Raw genomic sequence first — 19,914 nt, forward strand, 5'->3', positions numbered from 1 at the left:
GCTCAGGGGCAACGTGCTTGCCTTGGAAGCAAGACGTCACCGAGCAACACAGGTTCGATCCTCGGTCCGTGCTTAGAAACCTTCTTGAGGAGGTGGCAAATCATCATGGCCAGGATTACCATTGGTGCTATTTGGGGGAAGTGTAAAGTGGATATTTCACCAGGGAGAAGAAATTTGCTATCATTGGTACTTTGGTTAACAAATGTTAACACTGACTTTTAAATATCAGAAACAGATTTGAAACATGTCTTTCTTTGGTTGAACACCAACAGACCTGACCTTGAATCCTGGGGAAAGGAAGTCACCCAGGACATTATAAGGTTGATCAGGGACTGTGAATGTTGATCATGTGATGTTATTTTGTCATATATTCTCTTTGTGTAGTTGTGGCTTAGTGTGAGGACCAGTTATTCTGTGTTAGAGTGTTTCCCCTTAGCTTTGGTCAGGCGGGGAGATCCTCAGGAGAGTAGGGATAGTGAGGCTATTTTAGTACATTTTCTTTAAGAATAAAATGTCTTATGTTAACAAATCATCAAACAGTTGTCCGCCTCACATTACTGACCCCTCACAGCTCCCACTGATAAGAAGACCTCTAGATTAAAACTAGAGGATCTACTTAGTATCATTGCGTCTTTTAAAAAAGCCTGGGCGCTGGGGCCTGATGGGCTTTGTAATGATATAATAAAGCTTAATGCTAATTGGTGGGAAACACCATTACACATCTTGTTTTCAGCTGTTTGTCTCCATGGCATCATACCCAACACTTGGCGACAGAGCATAATTGTCCCAGTGTATAAGAAGGAATCAGAAACCGATCCCAAAAATTACCGGACCCCGCTGATGCTCAATATATCGGGTAAAATCTTTGTTATGGTAATTTTAAGGAAGTTAACTGATTGGTCGAATGACCATAATATTATTATATATCGGGTAAAATCTTTGTTATGGTCATTTTAAGGAAGTTAACTGATTGGTCGAATGACCATAATATTATTCCTCAAAACCAGTCTGGGTTTTGCAAAGGGTATGGGACGAATGTAAACACATGTGCTTTGATCGCTATCATAGAATTCTCTTGGAAAACCTTAAACCCACCTCTTTATGCGGCATAGGTGGATTACTGCTCCGCATTTTACATTTTAATTTGCCATCAGCTTTGGCATAAACTGGCTGATTTAGGTATACCTAGTGGCCTATTACGAATGTTAGTGCCAGTGTATACCAAGACAAGCATTAGAGTAAGGCTAGACTTGGCATGCATCGCATTCCTTGGCTGGGGTATGCGGACTACTTGGTTTTGCTTAGATTACACTCCTTCAGTCCTCCAATTTCAGTTTAATAATTTACACCAATACTCTACGGATAATGGCCTCATTGTAAGTGCCAATAAAACAAAAATTGTGACTTTTTTCCTAGGCCACACTCGGTAAATGGCAAAGTGGCATATTGGCCCCAGGTTCTGGACCAGGTTACTGCATATGAGTATTTGGGTATTATTATTGATAACAAACTGAATTGGAATGCCCAAAAGATTAAGGCAAGGAATAAGGCACATCAACTACTAGGCGGTATCCTGACGTTTGCAGGCAAAACTGAATTTTCTTACAAATCAGTAGTTGGCGTATACAAGTCAAACATTCTGCCTACTATTCTTTTAGGAGCAGTCGTTTAGGGACATAAACATTTTAGCAGTATAAAAAAAGCTTGAAGCCACCTCCATAAGGGGGTTGTTGGGCTGTAGTCCCACTCTTCCAATTGGTTATCTGTATGCAGAATTCAGCTTGGTTGGTATAACCAGCCTACCGGCTATTCGCTGTCTAATTCTTCATGGGCAGCACTTGCATGCTGCCCCTGCATCCCTATTATACTGTATCGCTCACACTATAAAAGAGCCCTTCGGGAACTTGAGTAATTACACTCCTGCACTCTTGGCCAAGGGGTTCAGTTCTCAATAAATCATTAATGAGATCAATCTATCTGATATGAATTATGTGCATTATAAAATAGTGCTTAAAAACAACATTTATGAATTAGAACATAAGCAAACTACAGTCGATTTTTCGTGTTGCTCCTTAAACTCAGAATATATAAAACACTGCCCTTGTGGCCTGGTGACTGCAGCGAACCCCAAAGACGTTCCTGTGAATTGTATCATCAAAGATTATTTAAAAATCGAATTCAATGGGGTAGACTCCATGGAAGTTAGGGGAGCCAGGGAAGGTATCCCACGGAACCTTAGAGATTGCGATAGATTAGTCCTGGAGTCTGCCAAACATTTCATTATGGAATGCGAAAGTTTAATTTCTGGGAGGTCTTTCGCGGTTCGAACATAACCATTGATGACCATGTGGGAGCTAGGTTTTTAAATAGCAATGAATTTTCTTTCATTTATCATCAGACCAAGTTATGGATTAACATTGAAAGTATATTTAATATTTTGTAAATTGGTTTTAGTCCATTATTGATTGTATGCATTTTATGCTCAGTTGTATTTTTATTTTATAACAAATCAGAACGAGTGTTTTATTAATTCAGTATTTGGTGAAATTGTATGCATGTTTTAATATGTTGTTAAATTGGGATATATTATCTACTGTAAAAGCTGTAAAGGCTTATATACTTATTTGTTAAAGAAATAGAAATACATGGTGGGAGAGAAGTGTAACAAGAGCCCCTGGGATTGGGACAAAGTGGCGAGTGGGTAATGTAAAAGTGATAGTAGGGGATCCCATCCCTAGCCAGGGTCTGGAGGAGGATGGGAGACCAGATGAAACACAGGAGTAGGAGTGGAAGCCCAGACACAGAAGTGTGGTACGAGGAGTCAGAGCAGTCCAACCCCATCCTGGCATAGGAGGGGGAAGCCCAGGATCAGCTTGTAAGTAAGAGGGAGGAGCCCAAACCCAGACCGGGAGCAGGAGTGGGAGACGGTGAACACACACAGACAGCGAACAGGGCATTGCCTGAGGCCATCCACAATGCACACAATGACCAGACTCCTCTAGACACATGTGACCATGCCGAGAAGATACTGTGTTTTCGGGGCACTGAGCACAGAGAAAATATTGAAATGTCCTGTTGTTCATGGCCTACGCCCATGCCCAGTTGGCACTGTGCTCAAGGCTCTCAGCACTATAAAGAACTTAGTGAACACTTAAGAGGGTCAGTGGTAATGCCAGGTTGAAACTGTGACCCACGGCTGAGTCTTCCGTTCTTGTGGCGGGGCCCAAGTGTTCTCTGCTGATAATTGGGATAACTGCTAGAGAGCCCCGGCTATTTCCAGTAGACAGTCTGTCTGAGGCCGGGGGCACCATGAACACACCCTCACTGCTCACTTGGCATGGCCGTGCAGTTCCTTGCATGGGGAAAATTAAATGGGAAACATCTTTTTTGGCCCTCCCCTTTAACTTACAACAAATCGCCTGCATATGAATTTCTTAAAGCTTCATGCAATTCCATCAACTTGGGCCAAATGTATAAGCCTCGCAGTATCAACTTGACCTGGCTCAGTGTCGCTCCAATGTTGCCAGAGGATGCAAAATAGACATAGCCCTGCTCTCATTGAACCTTCGATCCGTCTAAAGGTCTGTGACCCCCACAGTCAAAATGCCTTTTTTTTTACTTGAAAAGGGCTGTTAGGAAGGATTATTTATTGTTTTAGCCTGGCTCTTTGAGTCCCCCAACATATCTGCTGGGTCTTTCATTTGTTCCTAGCCCTTTTTGCCAAGGGAAGTGCCTTTTCATCCCTCTTGCCACTGTAACTCATTTCCTGGACAAGTACTGGTCAGCCCATAGGTCCACCAGTACAGGGGGACTCTAGCCTGCATTTCTACCTTTTTGTGTAGTACTCCTTAAAGATAATATGTACAAGGGCACCCTCCCCCCATTTCCACCTTTTGTGGAGCACTGCTACCTCCCTTAAGGATACTAATGTGGAGGGATCCCCTTTCACTTTTTCAGTGAATTGAACATGCTTTTATAATGTGTCTCTGACTTTGCTGGCCATCTTCCTCATGTTCAAGAGTAGGAAATTGCCATGTATTATCATGCCTATTATCTGGCTCTGTGTGGAGTCTGGGAAGGGTGCCTTTGTGTTTGGAATTGGTGAGCAGGGTCGGATTGGCCCCTCAGCCTTTCGGCCCGTGGCCGGGCCGAAATCGTCCATGGGGAGTGGGGGCCGGTTTCTGGCCATGCATGGGCCGATTTGGAAGAAAAAAAAAAGTAGAGCATTTTATTTTTGTTTTTCAATTTTTTTTTCTTCCAAAAAGCCTTTCATCCTTCTTAGGTCAATAAATGAGTACCAACACAGGTTGGGTGATATTGTATGCATATTTGTTCTATAAAAAAGAGCTTAAGCGTAAGAGCTATACAATAACATAATATCATTTGGCCTTGGACGTCTGCTTGGATTCACAGTAATTTAGTGTACTTAGGAACAATGCTATTTGATGCCACTTGCTGTTTTGTCAAGGGGTGAAAGGTCATGTTTAATCGCTTCCCGGGATGTCACTTTGGGGTGGGGTCAAATGACATCACTTCCAGTGATGTCATCAGAGGTCAAGGGTCATGAGGCGAGGGGTGGGCCACTTTTTTGTGTGTGACCGGACCTATTTCTTGTCCCAGTCCGACTCTGTTGGTGAGAACTGCTTTAATGTACAGACACCCTAATACACCTCCTCTCCTGGACTGATGTGATAGCTGCCTTTGAGCTGGTTAATCAAAATGAGACAACCCCCAGAGTTTGAAACGTGCATGTTTCCTGATAGATGGACTACGTTCAGCATTTTGTATTGTACGGTGAGTTTAGGAGCCACTTGCCAGTTGGCCACTGGCCCTGGAATAGAAGCATGAGAGGCCTCACAGGGACGGTGAAAGCTGTTGCTACAACAACCATTGTCACTGCCACCTCCTGCAAGGTGAGGCTCGGCCTCTCTCAGCAAAGCGAGGTCTTGAAATGGTGGGTACAACTAGTTCACAGTTCTTCACCTCGTTGGGCATCCTTCTAATCATGTGGATGCCATGGGCCTATAGAGGGTCTGCATCATCCGAAGCAGAGATTCTGCTGTACGGGGATGCCTCGAATAACCCTGTGCTATTCAACTTTGATGGGTAACCCCATCGAGGTGCACTAACTGTGTGCCGCTGATGCTGCTGCTATTCACGGGGTACAGGCACTCTGCTGGAGCTGAATTCCTTTGCCCTCCTTCACTATTGCCTGCAGAACCCTGGTGAGCCACCAAGACTGATTTTCCAGAATGCTGCATCATTGAGGACCTTCTTCATTGGTGGGTCTAAAACAGAGGTCCTGCTTCACTCAGAGGTTTGGAGTCCAGCTCCTGATGATCCAGAACATTAACACTGCAAGCAGTGGCCAAATCTGATGACTCATTGAACCTAAACCAGATCTAGAAACGTTCCTCTGCACCCGTTCCTCTGACCCCTGGGCCTTCAATGCGGTGACCAGGTCTTTGGACATACCTGGACTTGTTTTTCCACTTTGAAGGGTCTCAAGGGGCCTGATTGCATGCCTCTTCCTTTAGTCCCCATGGACCACATACACTCAAATAGTGTGTAAAGTCTTCTCCTGCAGACACCTTTAACTTACTTTGGTGTTAGAACCTAGGTACAGAGGTCTCGTGTGGGGTCCCTCCCAGACTCTTGAGATGGGTGGCTGACTTCTTCTGCAAAACACCCGTAAGTTCGAACTTGCACAGCGTGAGGATATAACCATGCTTGCCTTTTAACTTTGTCTATTCTAGCCTACAGACTGAATATTTCTAATACTTAAAAACTCCCATAACTAAGTGGCTTCCGTTACTTACTTGTGACTTTGATTAAACTCTTGTTCTGGGACTAGGCCTGGGCTTTTGAAGTCCTTTGTTGCGCTTTTTACTGGTTTATCATGGGTCATCTAGGGTCTGTAGTGCTGTTACCAAAAACTGATTTCCTCCCCAAATACTAATTGCAAAAGTCTATCTATTCTGTAACAATCCTCGCTACTGTTTTGATTTAAAGTGCAAGTGGTGTCCTTTTTGGACACATGACTCTATGTATTTATGTGTTTAGTTCTTAACTTGCAGTTTATCTTTGCTTATGTCAAAGCATCTTAAATGACGACTTCTATACATTTTTTGTATATACCTGTATATCCCGTGCGGGCAAACATTTACTTGGTCAACCTGATAGGTAATATCTCCTTTATACCAGTATCATCTCCCTCCTAAGAGTTGAAGCCTTACTGCTCAGTTTCATCTTCCAGTGAGAACTTGTTCAAACTTGTAAACTCTGCAGGTCCTCTATAGGTTGGTCTCTCTAAACCCCACTCAAAAACTATCCAAGTAGGGGCATATTCTACTCATCTGCGACACACTTTCACCCACTCCATGGGCAGCACATGCTTCAGAAGGCTCTATTACTCATTTCAAATGTTTTTTCAGAAGAAGATCTGATTCAAGATAGCAGCAAGGAACACATTTCTTCAGCGTGGTTTCAGCCAGTCACATTTCTGGATTCTTATCAGTTGGATCAATGGTCCAGAAATATCTCTGACCTCTAATAACTCTAGCTCAATTTGTCCCTTTTAGACCTGCTTTTTTGGATGTTTTTTTTAAACCTGCTGAAGGGATTTGCACCAAACCAAAACTGACACTGCAATTTGACGCAAACAACAGCTTCTCACACCTTTTTGGTGCAGTTCCGTTCAGCAGTTTTTTTCTGCGTTTGTGGTTAAATCATGATCTTTGCTAATAAAAAGAAACGTACACATTTCGTTGATTCCTTTAAAGTCGCACGGGGCCCGACCTGAGTGAGTCCGTTCTCTAATAATCCTTTGCTGGCGAGTTGCATGTGGGTTGAGGTCTTCTTCTATATAGTGTCCGGTTGGTTAGATTAAGGTTGTGTGAGCCCGACCTGAGTGAGTCCGTTCTCCAGTAGTCCTTTGCTGATGATTTGTATTTGAGTTTGTGGTCTGCTTCTAGAAAGTGTCTGCTTGGTTCCATTAAAGTCGCGCGGCGCTCGACCTGAGTGAGTCCCTTCTCCAATAGTCCTTTGCTGAAGAGCTGCGTGTAGATTTGCAGCCTGATTCATAGAACGTTTTCCTATGGGGTTACACCATTACAAAACACTTCCATAAATCAGGCCCTTGGCGTCTGCTTCTAAAAAGTGTTCGTTCGATTCCTTTAAAGTCAGTGGTGCCTGACGTGAGTCAGTCCATTGTCCAATCGTGCTTTGCTGGTGATTTGCATTGGAGTTTGAGGTCTGCTTCAAGAAAGTGTCTGGTTGGTTCCATTAAAGTGGCGTAGCACCCGACCGGAGTGAGTCTGTTCCCCAATAATCCTTTGGTCTGACCCTGCCGGGCGACTCTGTTTTCGCTTTTTCCAAAATATTACCTATATATTGCTGGCTATAATTGAACATTCCCTCTATGTTCGTTTGAATGTCATTTTGAGTTTGAGGCCAGGTAGGTCCCTGTTAGTTGAGCTTTTTTTCCATCATGGCTACTCACAATATGCATGATCTGAGCATGCTACACAATGGAGAAGAGGGGTCTAGAGAATTAGTTTGCGTGTAAAACACATGGACACATCCAGTTGGCTCTTTGGTATATTATTCGATTGCTTCGACTCCCTGCACCACCTCAGATAAGACTATATGCACAATATTTGCACTGTGAGCACCAGAGGCTCTACGGTTTAAAATTGTGAAAATGCAATAATTGTTGTTATGAATGTGTGTTCAGATTTTGTACGTTTGTTTTGGTATTTTCTTGCACTATGTGCAACAAATACCTACATTTCGGGTTACTAACCCATCAAATGTTGGAATAATCGCTAACCTCACAGGCGGTGGGAGATGGTGTCACGCGCCGCCGCCTTCCGTGGACCCTGTGGTCCAGATTGCGGCTTGCAGGCCGCCATTGAATTGACCGTCACGACCGCAGATTTCTTCAGTTCTGGACTATTTGTCAGGTGAGGAGGAGGAGGAAGAGGGAAAGTCGGAGTTGTGGGAGGTTCAGCCCCAGGGGGGCTGACAGTTTGCAACGCCCAGATCCCATGATGGCTACCACTGAACAATTGCAAGAGGTGGTGACCGCTGTACAAAGCCTCTCAGCAGAGGTACGCAACCTTTCTCTAGAGGTACAGACATTGAGGACTGAAAACAATGTGCTGAAACAACTGATAACTGCCCGGGACCCAGATCGGAAGATTTGCCACCCATGGCTTTACCTTCAGGGAAGTACGATGGCACATCCAAGAAATTAAAAGAATTTTTGGAGGCTTGCAGCATCCATTTCGCATTTCGGCCCAACAGTTTTCCCACCGGTCATGCCCGGGTGGGCTTCATGATTTCCAATATGGCCGGAAATGCCTTAGCCTGGGCCACCCCGTTAGTGGCGGGGGCCGATCCGGTACTGCAAGATTATGAGGCCTTTATTGCAAGGCTGAAACAGAACTTTGAGAGGCCCGAACTAACCTTTTCAGCAGGTGAGGATCTGTTAGATGTGCGCCAAGGCCAGACAGACGTACTCACTTACATTTCCATCTTCAATCGACTGGCCATTGAAGCTGGATGGCAAGAGCAAGCTCAGTTTGTCATATTCCGAACGGGTCTACGAGAAGACATTAAGGACGAATTAGCCAGATCTCCTCGACCAGCCTCTTTCCCCGAATTATTGGCAGCAGCTGTCCAGATTGAGCATAGGCTTCATGAGCGAAGACTGGAAAGACGGAAGAATCGTAACCCGACTTTCTCTACAAGTTTTCCTCCTTCCTCCACCACAGCTCTTCCACGCCCAGATGAACCGATGCAGATCGGTACTACTCGTCCTTCATTGTCCTTGGAAGAAAGGAAGAGACGGAGAGATTTGGGGTTATGTGCATATTGTGGTTCTGACCAACATCAGATAAAGAACTGCACAGAGATTCCATCCCGAAAGCCGGGAACGAGAACCCTCGGTCCTAGGAGGGACGGGAATCCGAAGGAATTTTGCCAGTCCCTATGTGTCCTTATCCGTGGGTCCCGCTAATCAGTTGGAGGATTCACGACTCATGGTGCTCAAAGTACTACTAATGATTGATCAACAGAAGATTGATGCCTTGGCCCTATTGGACTGCGGGGCAGCCGGCAATTTTGTAGATACCATTTGGGCAGACAAGGTTGGCCTACGCAGAATCAACCGGAAAGAAGACCAGAAGGTGGAAGGAGTGGACGGTAGTCCACTTAGCTCTGGACCCATCACGCAGACCACCGAATACTTACAGATGTCCATTCAACAGCATTCTGAATCAATTCAGTTTGACATTATTCGTGCTGCACATTTTCCTCTCATCTTAGGGATCACATGGTTACGCAAACATAACCCCCAAATCAACTGGTCTACTAACAGTATCAGTTTTGATTCGGGGTTTTGTCAAAAGGCATGTTTAAAAGACCTACTTTTTATGGAGGCCACGGCACATACTGCCCCGCCAGTAAGCACGATTGGTGTACACTCCCTTCCATTGGACCTCTCATCCTATGAGACGGTATTTGCAGAAAGGAACGTCCTTGAATTACCTCCACACAGGCCGGAGGACTGTTCAATTGATCTTCTCCCCAATGCTTTAGTCCCCTTTGGTCGAATGTTCTCATTATCTCAATCTGAAAAGAAGGCTCTCAGATCCTACCTGGATGATAATTTGCAAAACGGACTTATCCGCCCGTCAAAATCCCCAGCGGGAGCCCCATTGTTCTTTATTCCGAAAAAAGATTCCCTAGATCTTCGACCATGTATTGACTATCAAGGATTAAATAAAGTTACCATCAGGGATCGCTATCCCATGCCCCTCATCACAGACATTTTGGAGGCAATCCAAGGAGCTAAGATCTTCACCAAATTGGACCTTCGCAGTGCTTACCATCTCTTACGGATCCATGCTGGTGACGAGTGGAAAACGGCTTTCCGTACTCCATTTGGATTATTTGAGTACCATGTGATGCCGTTTGGGCTGGTCAACGCACCTGCAGTTTTTCAGAGGTTCATGGACCGGATATTCTTGGATCTCATGTTTGTGTCTGTTATTGTCTATTTGGATGATATCTTGATATTTTCTAAGGATCCTGAGCAACATCAGATTCATCTTACTGGAGTTCTGAATCGGTTTAAGGAACACAAACTCTTGGTAAAGAGAGAGAAATGCGAGTTTGGGGTCAGCTCAGTACCTTATCTAGGATACGTTCTGTCTCCCCAGGGTATCCTCATGGATAAGAGTAAGGTGGAGGCGATCCTGAGTTGGCATTCTCCCAGATCAGTCAAGGAAGTACAGAAATTCCTTGGAGTGGCGAATTTTTACAGACGCTTCATTCCCTCTTTCTCTGAGGTAGTACTACCCATTACTCGTCTATTAAAGAAGACTTCCCTGCCATTTTGTTGGGATTCCAAGGCAGAAGAGAATTTCATTCATCTAAAGGAACTGTTTTGCAAAGTTGCCATTTTGCACCATCCAGACCAAAGTAAACCATTCATACTTGAGACAGATGCTTCAGCAGCTGCGATAGGTGCTGTATTACTGCAGGAACAGGACGGGGAAGAACACCCCATTGCTTATTTGTCACAGACCCTCACCCCGAGTCAACGGAACTACTCTGTGATCGAGCGAGAGCTTCTGGCCATGAAACTGGCATGTGAAGAATGGAGGCATCTACTACAAGGAGGTAGTTGTCCATTAACCATCCGCACCGACCACAAAAATCTGCAGGTGCTCCAGAACATGGATTGTGTCAATTCTCGCCAGGCCCGATGGGCACATTTCTTTGCCCAGTATGATTTTCGGATTACCTATATCCCTGGTTCCCAGAATCTACTAGCAGACGCATTATCCCGGAAGGAGGTGTCGGAAGGTTCCAGACTTCAGCCACCAGAAAGACTTTTTCCCAGGAATCGGGTGTTCATCCAGGCGGCCAGTTTCCTCCAGCAAGTTAAAGAAGCTACCGTTCTGTCTGAACACAGTGAAGTAAAGGAAAGATTCACGGAAAAGGACGGACTCTTGTTTCACGATCATCAACTCTTCATACCCTCTTCCGCCCTCCGACATCAGGTTGTGAAGTGGTGCCATGATCACAAGACGGCCGGCCATAGAGGACAATCCAACACGGTGGAACTGATTAAGAGATATTTCTATTGGCCAGGGATTCAAGCTGAGGTCAAGAAATGTATACAATCCTGCAACATCTGTAATAGCAGTAAATATCGTACCACCAAACCTTTGGGTTTACTCGAACAGGGTTCAGTACCCCTGCCTCCGTGGAGCCATATCTCCACTGATTTCATAGTGGACTTGCCGGTTTCTCAAGCCTGTACCTGCATCATGGTGACCATCGATTCCATGTCCAAACTGGCACATTTCTCTCCTCTTCCCGGATTGCCCACTGCGGCTGAGATGGCTAGTGTGTTTCTTAGGGATATATTTCGTCTCCACGGCCTCCCTGATAAGATCACTTCTGACAGAGGCAGCCAATACATCTCTAAATTCTGGTCAGCGTTGTGTCAGCAGTTGGGCATCGAAAGGGCACTCTCCTCGGGTTTCCACCCACAGACCAATGGGCAGACGGAGCGATTGAACGGCACTCTCGAACACTACTTACGTTGCTACGTCAATCAGGAACAAGACAATTGGGTGTCGCTCCTTCCGACGGCGGAATTTGCATATAACAATTCTCGGCACTCTGCCTCTGGTCTCACTCCATTTTTTTGTACTTATGGGACTCATCCCCGCTCCATATTTCCCAGTGTCTCTCTTACTTGCAATCTCCCTGCGGTGGAGGACACGTTGTCGATGATACGGGAGGCCCACAGGACAGCCAGACGCAGTCTGCTGGAAAGCCTAATAGCTTACAAGACTCAAGCGGATCGTCACCGATTGGGGGTGCCAGAGTGGAAGGTGGGCACCAGGGTATGGCTTGCTACCAAGTTTCTACCCCGGTGGACCCGACCGTCTAAACTTTCCCCCAGCTTCATTGGTCCTTATCCAATTTTGGCCAAGATCAACCCTGTTGCCTTCCGTTTGAAATTGCCCCCTTGCCTACATCGAGTGCACCCTGTTTTTCACTCCTCCCTCCTTCGTGAAGCTGGTCAGGGCTCGTCTGTTAGATCCCTTCCATTACGGGCTCCGCCACAGGTTGATGTAGACTACGAGGTGTCCCAAACCTGTGATTCTCGCTATAGGCGGGGTCGCCTGAAATATCTGGTTCATTGGAAAGGGTATTCTAGAGCTGAGGATTCCTGGGAACCCATTTCACATCTCAAAGCCCCGGTTTTGCTCAGGAGGTTCCATAGGGCGCACCCTGGCAAACCGGGGGGTGCAGTATTGGGGGGGCATACTGTCACGCGCCGCCACCTTCCGTGGACCCTGTGGTCCAGATTGCGGCTTGCAGGCCGCCATTGAATTGACCGTCACGTTTCTCCGACGTTGACGGCAGCGGTCTAGCGTTGCGGCAACAGCGGACAGGGAGGCTTATTAGCCAAGCCCTCCCTGTTCACTGTGCGTTGCAACTCGCTTCGGTCAGCCTCCCTGCGGCTGCTCTCTCTCGGTTGCTACAACGCTAGTTTTTCTCTTTTCCTGTGCTTTCCCTCTGGGTACTGCCTCCTCTAGGCACCACTACGAAATACTTTCTCTTTCTCTGGGGTCTCTACCCCGCCTCTTTCCCTCACTCTGTTCCCGTTCTTCCGCGCCTGGTTTCCATACCTCTTTCCCCGCTTGCTCTCCGGAGCTTTTGGTTGGTTCCCTTACCTGGTATCAAAACTCCGCTGGCTCCTGGCCCTGCCACGGCATCCTTGGAGTCCGCATTCCGCTCTGCATCCTCCAGAACGGACATCAGCTACTGCTTACATACAGTTGGGGGTTTTTGTGCCCTGCAGGCTTTTTCCCCTTCCCGTCCCTTTCGGGAGAGGGGCCACAGGTGGTGCTAGTTAACAGCATAGCACTGTGGCTTCCTTCCGGGAGAGAGACTCTTACTCAGAAAGAAAAGAGAAGAAGAAGAAGCAGGATTATCGAGCCCGCCGACCGCAGATTTCTTCAGTTCTGGACTATTTGTCAGGTGAGGAGGAGGAGGAAGAGGGAAAGTCGGAGTTGTGGGAGGTTCAGCCCCAGGGGGCTGACAGATGGACAAATGTATTTGTGGGGGGGCATCTAACTTCTTTACGCATTCTAATGAGACTATTCTAGTGCAGCTTCAATGTTACAAGCAGTTAACTCTCTCCTTGAAGTCTGAAAGCACCCACATATGTCCTGCTGTGAGAATGAGTGGTCTCCTTTCCCCTCTCTACCCTTCGAATCACTCCCCTGGTATGCAAGTACTAAACCCACATCACAATTTAGGTGCTGTTTAACATCTGTGTCCTTTTCTGTCCGGGAATGGCTCTGTAGGTCAGCCAGGTTGAGGGGGCCGAGGGGGATCAAGCCCAGTCATCTCAATGGTGTTGCGCCACTGCTTGTGTTAAATGCCTTGATTACTTATTGGTAATCTTCATTACTCGTAGTCCTTTTATCTTCCTCGTCCCAGTACTTGTGTATGAAGCACTTTGAGTCATACACAAGTACTGGGGTGAGGTGGAGAGACTTTGAGGTAATGTCTGGCTTAGTTACCTGTATTCCTAATTACCCCAAGTCCCACTCTTCCTCGTCCCAGAACATACCTATGAGGCAAGGTGCCTCATACGTAAGCTCTGGTACAAGGATGAGGGACATGGAGGTAATTCTGGGGAGAGAAGCACATTTTGGGGGTTTGGGCTGGGGGTGGGAGGCAGAGGGGATGTGTGGGGTTGTGGGGTGGGGCGGGGATTGTGCAATAAATCCTAATGGTCATCCATGTCCAGGCTAAGCAGGAATGATATATGGTATTAGTGGCTAGAGAGGCATTTTGGTGCAACCAGTCTAGTCATTTCTTAGTTTAGCTTGATTTTTTGTTTAACTGGTCATCTCTGATAAAGCAGTCCTGCTAAATGTAATTACCTGGCAAGACTGGCATTTGATTGCTGCCAGTGTCGTTTCTTACAGTGGCATTGTATATTTTTCTGGGCACCTGTGATAAAATAACCATGATAAGTGTTATTGCTTTCATTGGCATTTTGGTGCAACCAGTCTAGGTATGTCTAAATGTGGCCTGGCAGGATTTACTGTAATATGTTATTACATGTCTCAACTGGTCTACTTCATGTAACCAGTTGGACATGGTTTCACTGTGGCATTGTATTTTTAATAGCAACACATTCAATTAATGAAAGCATTAATGTCCCTGTGCACTGTTGGTGACTTGCATGTATTGGATTTTTGGATTGGTGTTACCCTACAAAACAATTGCAAGTGCTCTGGCCTTTTAGCCATTTTTTCTCAGAAAAAATGCTGTATAATGCATTAAAACACACATATTTATATCTTTCTCCTAGTGCTGTGTGCGGCGTACCCCTGCAGCAGCACGTTCATGCGTATTGCGCAAGCGTGGTAATCTCGGCCGGGCCCACAGTGTGGTGAGACCCGTGATTTGTTGCCGAGCTGGAGTGGAGGGGGGCCTTCAGCATGGCTTGCAGGCGGGTACCCAAATGTTGTGCTACGCCACTGATAGTCTGTTGCTGATGAGTTGCATGTGGGTTTGTGGTCTGCTTCTAGAAAGTGTCCAGTTGATTCCATTAAAGTCGCGTGGCGCCCAACCTGAGTGAGTCCCTTCTCCAATAGTCCTTTACTGGCAAGTTGCATGTGGGTTTGAGGTCTGCTTTTAAAAAGTGTCCGGTGTAACCCATTAAAGTCACATAGCGCCCGACCTGAGTGAGTCTCTTCACCAATACTCCTTTGCTGGCAAGTTGTGTGTGGGTTTCAGGTTTGCTCCAAGAACATTTCCGGTTGACCCCATTAAAGTCGCGTGGCGCACAACCTGAGTGAGTCTACGAGGTTAGTGGGCTCCCCGGTGTACTGCTTTTTTGGCTCCCATGTCTGATCATATGATCACATCAGTCAAATGTCGCAAAAATGATGACCAAGTCACCCGCTACTAACCCCCAGTAACATTGATGAGTACTTTGTAGAGTATATATATTTGTTCTCATGACTGTTTTGTGTTATTTTTTGTGTAATTGTTTTTCTACATGATTATTCGAAAAATACATAGTATTTTTACATCTATGTGTGCCACTCTATGTTTATGTTGACTAAGTCATCAAGCCAACCACAGGTTATTGGTGCGCACACGCGTAGGTGTTAAGTGTAAAGGGGGTTTTTTGTGGTTCCCTCATCTGGCAAAATCGCAATGCTTAGGAGCTGGCTGACAAATTGCATGGTATAATTGAGTGATATATAACTAGCTGATGGTTTATATATTGATGTATCGATTTGGGAAATAACCTGGTGGGAGCGGGCTTTCTACAGACCCTGTGGAGGGTAGGTGGGAGTCGGGGGGCACGTGTCCTGGAATTGTGCCAGTGACATTCCATTTTTCTTTGTTTTTCCTACAAGTGGCAACCCTCTACATCTCCCTTACCTCTACCTCACCATCTGAGCCACTGACCCCCTGCCCGCACCTTCCCCCCCGCAGTGATTTCATTGGGGGCATCAGAATGCGGCAGAGTAACCTAATACGTTCCTAGTTCCTACCTCACTGCTCTCCCTAATTTCTAGCTCCCTGTAACGCTCGGTTTCTTTTAACTGTCACCACCTGATGTCCCCACTTCTCTTCCACCCCTGCTATTCCTGCTTCCAGGCCCTTTCTCCTCTCCATACAGCGCTTTGAAACAGCCCGAATGCGGTATTGTGCGCTATGAAGGAAATCCTACACTCATACCTAGCTAACCAAAAGGAAAGTTGTTGCAACCATTGGTCTGAATTGATTCTAATTGTTCAGTGCGTTACTGTGCCTGCTGCAGGGAACTACACGCCGCCGGTTTTACTAACGGTTCTCAGATAAAACGCGTGCCATTTGCCCAGATAACATTAACAATTGGTGTAGATCGGAGAGTTGGGTGAGTTTGTGCTCTACAGATCCGTATCAATGCTATTATCTTTTCTCCCGCATCCAATCACGGCGTGAGAATGCATCTGGTCGAGATGCAGAGGGACGGAGGGGAGGGGCGGGTACCCGAGCGCAGCATCCGCGTGATTGATAGGAAAGGGGAGGAGCCCCGGGGGTGCTTGGGGGCCAGCTAATGACGCTGTAAATCATGCCCCCAGAGACATGTGCGAACAAAAACCTGTTACCGGGGGTGGGGGGGGGGGGGGGGGTTAGTCCCTTTATTCAAATGAGTGGATGCTTTAAAAAAAAATGAGGTTTTCGCAGTCCCGTAATGACCCCATCATTGGGGGCGCACAAAGCGGCGCAGGCTGACATGGGGCCATAAACATGTAGAACGGGTTTACTGCGGCGGCCTGGTAAAGGGATTTAACCCGTTCCGACCCAGCTTTCCTGCCGCTTAATGTCCTATAGGGGAGAAGGAAGAATATGTTTAAAGACAAAAAGAGGATTTATGGCGGGAGGTGTGGAGGGAGAGGGAGGGGGCGGGGGTGGGGAATGGTCGCAAAAAGTCTAATAAGGCTATCGACTATTTTAACTTTCTCCTTCATGCTCTCTGTAGCTTAGTACCAGAAACTCGAGTCTGCGTACTATGTAAAAACGCACACAAAATCGCGGGGAGCGGGGTATTGAGGGTATATTTATGAGTCAGCTAAATATTTTGTGAACGGCTTGGAAGGAGCAGGCCAGGAGGGGCCATGTCTCAAGTGGTGCAGGCCGCCTGCTTTCATTTCTGCTTAGTCAGCAGGAGAGGCACCCAGCGGGCCTGTTATGTTATGTTATGTTATGTTATGTTATGTTAATGGGATTTGTATCGCGGAGCTGCCATTTGCATGGTCCCCAGGTGCTCACGTGCTTTTAGGGGAGAAGAGGGAAAAGGAAGGGGCCTCATTTTCTAAGTCCGCCTAAATTGCCAGAGTGGACATGTTAAGTTGGCACGCTAGTGCAACAGGTCCCCTCCGTTTAATTTTCAATTTTTTGGTGGAAGGGCACAACCCTTTTACACTCTGTCTCCTGCAAACTCAGTAAACACTGCTTGTCATTTCCACATGGCAGGCAGCGCTCTCAATGGAACTCGCTTTCAATGGCACTCACCGTCGTCTCCCGTAATTCGGCCTCTGGGACCTGTAGGTGTACAATTTTGCGTAAAATAGGTTCCCGCAGCCAAAGTGTGCTCATTTACATGACACCGTGCAAAAGGAGAGCGTAAAAAGGCGGTGTACACAATTGTGCGCCGCTCCTTTGCACTCTGCCGTGCAAATTGAGTAAATGCTGCCTTCCATAAACGCACGGCAGGCAGCATTCACAATGGAGTTCACCTGCTTTTTACTGGTGCAAAAACTCAGCGGACTCCTTAGGAATTCCCAGCATTTGGGCCAGTATGAAAATGCATGCTAGTGCAACGGCTGGAGTATTTGTACACCAGGCTTTTTGCATTTTCCTTAAGTCACGCCTTAATTAAAATAAAATGAGCCCCAATTCACAGACAACATCCACCATGGCATGCAAATCTGAAAAAGACCCATGTACCCTTCATGCACGCAAAGAAGTGCCTACAACCTCATACCCATACCCTACACGAACATTCACCCCTGTTGGACACCACTGCAAAAGGACCTCAGGACAATATGCAGCTGTTCACTCACCCCACAACAGACCACACACCCTGAGTGAGACTGTCCCAGTGAGTGTGCATGGATTCCAGGGTGCAGTCACAACTCACACAGGGAGAACCGATGATGACAAGCTGTGGGGAGTGGACGATATCACACATGCATGGGCACACAATGTGCGCACTCACTGTGCACTCACTGACAGTGCCGGATGAGATGAATGCAAACCAAGAAATATGAAACACACCCCAGTGTAGATAACCTACAGAAACAAACACAGTACAGAAAGGTTACTTCATTAGGTAACACAGAAGCAGCCTGTCAGGGGTACACATGTGCATATCTGTCCAACCGTACATGCATCAAGTCTGACAAACTTGTACGGTGGAGAAAATGTACATAAATGGCCAGAATTGTGTTACCAGAGGCTACGTCATGAAGTGGTGCAGCGGAGGATGAGCATACCTGACAATAAACGTGTGTGGTTCATTTGGAACAGTAGCAGGGCAGGTCATGTAAGTGGACAAGAGCTTGGGTTGGGAAGTGGTACAGGTCAAAGAGTATTGTGCACAGGGAGGGCATCTGCAGGCCCCGGTAGGATACTTGAGGCCAGGGGGAGTCAGTAAGGAGATATCATCAAGGTCAGTGAGGCAAGTTTTTGATAACCCAAATACACAGAGTACATATGCCCAAAGAATGCATGCTGTCAATTAGTACGAACCTCCAGAATGAACAAAATAGTACCAATGGCTAAAGTGTAACAAGTGCTGCCCAATCACTCACATGAATTATGTCAATTGTGTAAGTGCATCCACCAAAGCAATAAAGAAGTGTAACAGCACATACACATGCATGTGGACAGACACACATCTGGACAGACATTCACTGTGACTCAAGGATACCACCGCCAAACTATTAAAAATGTGTCATGCATGCAAAGACCAAGCCGGCCAATAATACAGACCCAACACGAGAGACAGTGCAAATGCTCACCTGTTGACAGCTCGCATGTGATTCCTTCATCACCTTCTCCAGGAATTATACCTCCAAATATGTGAAAGCAGGGCCAGTGCGTGGAGGAGGGCATGGCGATTAGGGACATGAAAGGGTGCAGGGTAGACCTACCATGGAGTGCAGTCACGTGATGAATCAGGATCACTGCAACAACATGGTACATTGCATTTCAACAGCCATAGTTCTCAATCATGCATACAGCACATATGTGTCAAGATTCCATACACTCATTGTTACCTGCACATCCCATCCTGTCGACCTCAAGGCAGCCATCGCAGTTGACACCACTGTGCATGGTTGCATGTCCACAACTGCATTCCTCATGCCTTGGAGAGGGCAACTGCCCATCTCAAGGGAATACAAATAAAATAAGATTCCACTGTGGAAAGGGAAAAACAAAAACACATGCCACCATTCGGGCCAGGGGGATTGGAAAAAAAACAAAAAAGTGTCAATGCCGAATCAAGGGGCACACAAAACCAAAACAAATACCACACCATGTACAAAAGGAAAAGAAAACAGTCCATCCTGGACTGGGGAGGAGGGGTGAGTCCACCTAGGAGGGGGCAGGTGGAGGGTGCAGTTCAATATCCACGAGTGGAAAAAAATCAAATTTAAAAATAAAACCTCCATGGGCTCATGGAACTCACAGCAACGATGGACCAGGAGGCTTGGCTGTGCTGGTACCCCCATCCTGAGACTGATCTGCAGGTGGGTGTGGTGTGGTGTTGGACGCCTACTACGCAGGGTTTTGCTTCTGAGATTTGTGCTGAGCACAGACGCCACAGGTTGTAACAAATCGGGCAATGTCTTTCCTCCAAGTGGGCCACCAATAGTTTTGTTTTATCTTAGCCTGTGTCTTGGCTATACCAGGATGTCCTTCTACTAATGAATCATGGTAGTTTGCGATGATTTGAGTTTGCAGTTTCTTGTCCTGGATATATAACCATCCTTGGAAATATGGTAGGTTGTTCTCGATGGTGTACCAGTCTCCCTTTAAAATCCATTCCTGTTGTTTTTACCTGATTCATCAGGGACTGTAAACTGGTTTTTAAGTCATCTAAATACATGGTAGCAGCAATCGTGGTTTGAATTAGTTCTTCAGGAATGATGGCCACAGGATCGGATGCTATAAAGGCGTCTTTTTCCTCACTCATACGTGATAATGTGTCTGCTTTTCAACTCCGCACTCCAGGTCTGTAAGTAATAATAAAGTCGTATTCTGCAAAAAAGAGCACCCAACGAAGTTGGCGTGAGG

This window comes from Ambystoma mexicanum, chromosome 9 (assembly GCF_040938575.1).
Source record: "Ambystoma mexicanum isolate Mex_15411 chromosome 9, UKY_AmexF1_1, whole genome shotgun sequence".
NCBI classification, from domain to species: Eukaryota; Metazoa; Chordata; class Amphibia; order Caudata; family Ambystomatidae; genus Ambystoma; species Ambystoma mexicanum.